The following is a 5,713-nucleotide window of genomic DNA, read 5'->3' as shown; positions in this document are numbered from 1 at the left end:
TCTCCTGGGAGGAACTCATATGTATATATGGGCAGGGGACATACACTTTACTTTTGTTAGCCAAGCTCACGGCATGTTCTAGTGGCTCTGCACATCCCTCCATACAGCCCAGTGTGCCATCCTTCTCAGACTCACTGTAACTTCTTCATCCCCCTCCCTTATTCCAGGGCCTTTGGGTGCATCCAATCCCTTCTTTGTCCCATGATAGTTCTGTTCATATTTCTCTTCTTGTTCTTATTCTCCTATCTGTTTTCTCGTTTCGGGACTCAGGGCTTTTAAATTCTACCAGGATGATGGACAGAGCTGAGCTGGGGAGTTTTAATGGCTGCCACCATCTGTTGATCAAGAGAACAATTTCAGGAGTGCACAAGGTGCCAGCTCCACTAATTCCAAAGGCTTCTTGTGTCTTCATCCATCTCACCTCACCCTTTCAAGTTCTCATCAGAATTAGCAGGGTTTTGTCCATTGATATTTAGAACGTTCTCTGAGATACTGAAACTGATTGAATGTAGCATTCAAAAGTTAGTACATTACCTCCAAACAGAAATACAGTACCATCAAGTTTAGTGTAAGTCCATGCAAACTCTGCTGGTAATGGGAGTGATTTGGCAGAAACTGCCTCTAAACTTTGCTTTGGGGTCATATTGAGAATTTCTGTATGATTTTACTAAGCTGAGATAGTTAAATTTAGCATTGCTGCCTTGAGTAACCACCTGTTGTATGAAAAAGGCAGTATATACCTGAAGCACTCAACCCTGTTATAAATGTTCATGCTATTGAGAGAGAGTTCAGTGACTCATTAAAGTTAATGTCCTGCTGGCCCAATTAGATCTGGGAAAAGTTGGGTAAGGAGCATAGGCTGAAGTCCTGAAAGAGGAACCCTAGGAGAAGCATATGTGGTAATAATGGATACAGTGACTATTAGACTTTTTATTGACAACAATCTGGGCTAACCTTCTAATTCTCATTGGCAGAGATTAAACAGCCTCATTAAAATAATAGGTGGTTATATGGGGAAACGTAAAAATTGTATATGGGTAGATGTTAGTCCTAATTCCAAAATCTGGACTCAAAGAGAAATGAATTTATTTTCAAAACTTGAACCCTAATATTAGCGATTGCAGGGGAATGTGACTTTGTACATCTGGATCAGGCAGAGTTATTACTGGGCGTGTCTGCATGTGCGCTTTAATGCACATTAGACTATTTTAATGCAAATAAAGCATCACAAAAAAGTGCTCTTTCACTAATGCACGTTAAAATAGGTCACTGCCCACTTTTCTAGTACTTCACAATGGAAGGCACCTATACATGGGCATGGAGGCTGCTCGGAGCAGGCTGATGTTTAGAACATTGGTTCCTAGATTAATTGAGTCTGCTAGAGTGTGGCAATTGCCACACTCTAGCAGCCTCCTGCGCCTTGTGTATCAGCATCCCTATGCTTAAAAATGGTGGCAGGGGTGCTTAAACTAAAGCTCATCGAACAAGCTTTAGTTCGAGTGTCTCCACCACCATTTTTAAGTGCAGGGACACTGATACAGGAGATGTGGCACTTTGATTATAGCAGCTCTCGGAGCTTGTCTAATTAAAGTGTGGACCTCTCACCCCAACCCCAGAGCATGTGTAAAAGTGCCTGGGGGGTACTAGATTTAATGCACATTAAGTAAAGTGTTAATGAATTTGCAGACACACCCACTGTCTCTTCTTGATTTTTGTTCAAGCCACTGATGTTTTGTTGCTGTTGCCTTCAAGTTCCTAGAATGAATAGCAGTCTTGTGTGAACAGGACTTGATCTGCTATGCAAAAGTGAATGAGTGACAGTAATGTGTGATTTCATCTAAGTATGTGCATTACGAGAAAACCAGCAACTGTTACTTTGGTTTCATTTTAGTGGCTGGATGTTTCTGTGTGGGTGGAAATGCTGTAATTTTTAACCAGTTGATGCTTGAGTTTTTTTAACTTCTTGTGTCTTGCATTTTTCTCTGAAAGAGTGGCAGTTTGATGGAACCATCTATTCGGAGAAATGCTGCAACAAACATGTACTGGTTTTGCTAAGTGCTTGATCTTAAACCAGTAAGAACTATGGGATCCAGATTACACACTAGGTAATACTGAAAAGCAATGACTAGTGCTTTAGTCATCCCAAAGAACGAGGAGAACAAGCATCTTGTAACCAGTTCAGAAGGTTTGCCTGAAACACCCAACTCTATCAGTAGGTGGCATTCCAGCTGGGAAAGTTAGAAGGCAGGGCAAGATGGCACCTTAGAGACTAACTTTGCTTTCCTAGGCAACAGTCTACTTCATCAGAAGCTATGGATGAACTTCCATAAAAGAAAGGGTTTAAAACAGCGGTGCTCAACTTCCAACCTCTAGGCCATGTATTAATTGCTGCATGGTCCAGCATCGGAGTTCGGCCATACCCAGATCCAGCATGTGGGACCAGGTTGGTGCACTTGATAGCACCTGTACAACAACTCTGTGCACCAAACCCATTATGGATCTGGCCCATGGAACAACTCTGTCTGTGGTATCTGGCCCACGGACCAGCCCTGGAGCACTTATCTGGCCAACTGGGGCTAGAAGGTTGAACACCACTGGTTTAAAATAGAGGAATTTAAATACAAAGGAAAATGATTGGTGGTAGCACAGTTGAGAGGCAAAAGGTGAGTTGAAACAAGGCAGTTACCATATTTATTCAACTATAAGATGACCTCCCAATAATTAGATTCAATACGTGGAAAAATTATGTTTGATTAAATTTTTCAGGTATAGAATCTAATTACTGGAGGTCTGTCTTGAATTTGTCCCCCTCCTACTTGAGTGTCTAATTTTTATGTAAAACTTAGTTACATTATCCAATAACAAGTCCAAGATGATCAGTTTAATCCTGCTCCAATGGGGAGAGAAACATAGGCCTCTGCTGATTGTCCCTAAAACAGAACAAAACTTTCTCTCGTGTCCTTCAGTAGCTTTGCTGTTAGTCCTCATTGTCATTGTCATCCTCCTCCTCTTCCTCCATTTCCTCTGCTTGTTTTGTGTCTGTCGCCAGCTGCTGGAATTTTCCTTTCTCAGAGTTCCACATGCATTTGATGGTCACTTTAAACTCTGCCATCTCATAGCCAAACAGTTTCAATACATAAGCCTGTTCAGGAGTCAAAACATCCCCTTCCTTGTAGATTTCATAATCTGAAAGCTGTGTCATCACTCCTTTCTTCAAAGTACTTGGCAGTCCCAGCTGTCATAAATGAGTGTGAAAACATGGAGTGAGGAAACTGCTCCAGGGGCCCTATGTTCAGACTCACTGTATATGTTGCTTTGTTACCTGCACAGGCAAAATCTATCTCTTTGAACTTTGAGAACCATTCATTCACTTTGTCTATAGTGCTTTGGTGAAGAGAAAACCAACTTCACCTTGCAGATGGTTGCTGATCTTGTGCAAGTTGTCCTTGTACTCATTGGCTGGACCTCGGCCCAGGACCATCACCATCATGACTTATTTTTCCCAAAGAATATCCTGTTGTGTTTCCAGGCATTTCTGATGCCTTTTAGCTTGTTGTTTCTCATATTGGTAACAGACAACAAAGAGGTATCTGTAGCTATCCACACATTTTTTGCAGGTCTTCTATTAAGTTCTGTTTGACTTCTAAATCTTTCTTTGTGGTTTTTGTTAATGAAACCTTCTTGTCACACGTGTACTTGGGCATGGCTTGCACATTGCTCCTCCCATTCCTACAGCAGGGAAAATAAATCTGGGGGGTCAGGTAGCCCCCTGGCCGTCTGCCCCCACCCCCAAACTTTTTCCTCCTGCAATTCTCCCCCACCCCCAATCTTACTGTCAGACCCTGCTCTCCTTGAACACATGGAAGTAAGGAGCAAATTTGAAAAAACTGACCTTGAAATAAACATAGCTATAGTAATTGGCACATAATACCCACAGTGACTTCATCCAGAATTGAAATATTTGACCTTTATTGAAACTTTAGCACAGGCACTACATAAACACACTTTTAAGGAAGACTGGCACCTACTTAGAGAGAGTACAAACTATGCGTAATGTTAGTCTAAAACCAAAAGGCTTATGGTTTACTAAATAATTGCCCATCAAGAATGATGGGGGGTGGGGGGAGGGAGGGGTCTGGGATGGAGTGCCGCCACCTAACGCGCCATGCTGCCGCTGTTCTGCCTCTTGCAGGGAGAGGGGTGGGGGAACCGAGGCCAGTGCTGCTGGCCTCACTACCCCCCCGCCCCACCCCGTCCCGTCCTCAGCACGGCTTCGGAATCATGGCAGCATGCCCCCACGCTTGGAGCACTCTGATTGGCTGCTTCCATCAGCCAATCAGAGTGCAAATAAAGCGTAGCATTACAGACAGACAGACAGATAGGCTTAGGCTTTTAGACTTGTACAGTTTAGACTTGTACAGTTCATTGGGCTGGGCCCCAGAACAGTCAGTAGCATTTTAAGCCATGTGAACTCGCAGCTTAGCTCTGCTCAGGGTGTGTGTACTTCAGATACCCTCCCCACCCAAAGGATCCATTTGCTAACTAGCCCCCACTTATGACTGAACCTGGGTATTCTTGTCATGAGTCATGGTATTCTCTGAAAATGTATATGCAGATGAGGTGTAGGACAACCTGGTCTGGCTTCACCTTATGGAGTGCAGGGCCATGCTAGTCTTATGAGACAGGTTGAGAGAAGGGGTAACAGAGAGTCAACTCTTTGCGGCTTTGTTTGATGATATTTGCCAGATATTTAAGGCTGGTGAAGAAACAGGAATCATTGGAAATGGGAAAGAAAGGTACAGCTCAGCTGTGGGAGTGAAAAGGAAGTTGAAATGTATGCAATGTAGTTGCTCACCATGACTTTAAAAGAGTCAGTGCTCAGGGGGACTGTACTCAGTGGCTCATACTAGGTATTTTATTTAGATGAGCTGCACTAAGCTGTTGTTGTAGAAGTATATTTTAATTAAAAAAAAGTTATAGGGTGGGTGCTTGTGCATGTGGGCATATGGGTATGTAGTACAATTTTGTAATAGGCCTAAGAATGGTATAATTGTAAAGGTGTGCTTTGGACTGTTAAATGAACCACAGTGTTCACAAGACAGTTTGGTAGAGGTATAATAATAATTATTGTTGCCAAAAAAAAGGCTGGGTTTTTATCAGCATTGAAAGTCTCAAAGGCATCAACAGAACATTGGGGTGTAAGGAGTGGAGGAGGGAGACCTGAACCTCAAAAGAATGGCAGTGGTGGCAAGTAAGTATGAGGTGGGAAAACAGCTGAAGAGCGGAAATGAAGATTTGGAGACAGACGAAGAGTGGATGAAAGTGGAGAAGAAAGGAAGAAAGAAGATGACAGTGGAAGCAATGGTGGAGACATCAACAATGAGAGTGATGACAGGAGCAGAGGAGAGTGGGAGACAAAGTGGGAGCAGCAGGAGAAGATACTTTGGACAAGAAGCAGAGGGCAGCAGGGGCGTAATGGCAGGCTGACCCACTGGGAGTGGCATGGTGGAAAAACATGAAAGAGGCACGGAGAGAAGCTAGAGAAAAGTGGAGGCTGTGGATAAGGGCCACTTTAACTAGTGATGGGAGGCAGATTTAATCAACAACGGAGATGATTTCCTGGAAAAGGTACTATTTGAGATTTTGGAGGTGCAGGTGGAGTATCTCACCAGCCTGCCAAGTAAGGGCAGACATAATCTGACTACAAGAATGT

General features: G+C 43.3%; 1 pseudogene; it reads right to left on the bottom strand.

Annotated features, from left to right (window-relative positions):
- Window positions 1-2,977: 2,977 nt before the first annotated feature.
- LOC102367955 lies at window positions 2,978-3,704 on the bottom strand (annotated as a pseudogene).
- Window positions 3,705-5,713: the final 2,009 nt, after the last annotated feature.

Source organism: Alligator sinensis, unplaced genomic scaffold, assembly GCF_000455745.1.
Source record: "Alligator sinensis unplaced genomic scaffold, ASM45574v1 scaffold919_1, whole genome shotgun sequence".
Classification (NCBI taxonomy): Eukaryota; Metazoa; Chordata; order Crocodylia; family Alligatoridae; genus Alligator; species Alligator sinensis.
The sequence above is the reverse complement of the archived record's forward strand: the minus strand, read 5'-3'. Positions and strand labels throughout refer to the sequence as shown.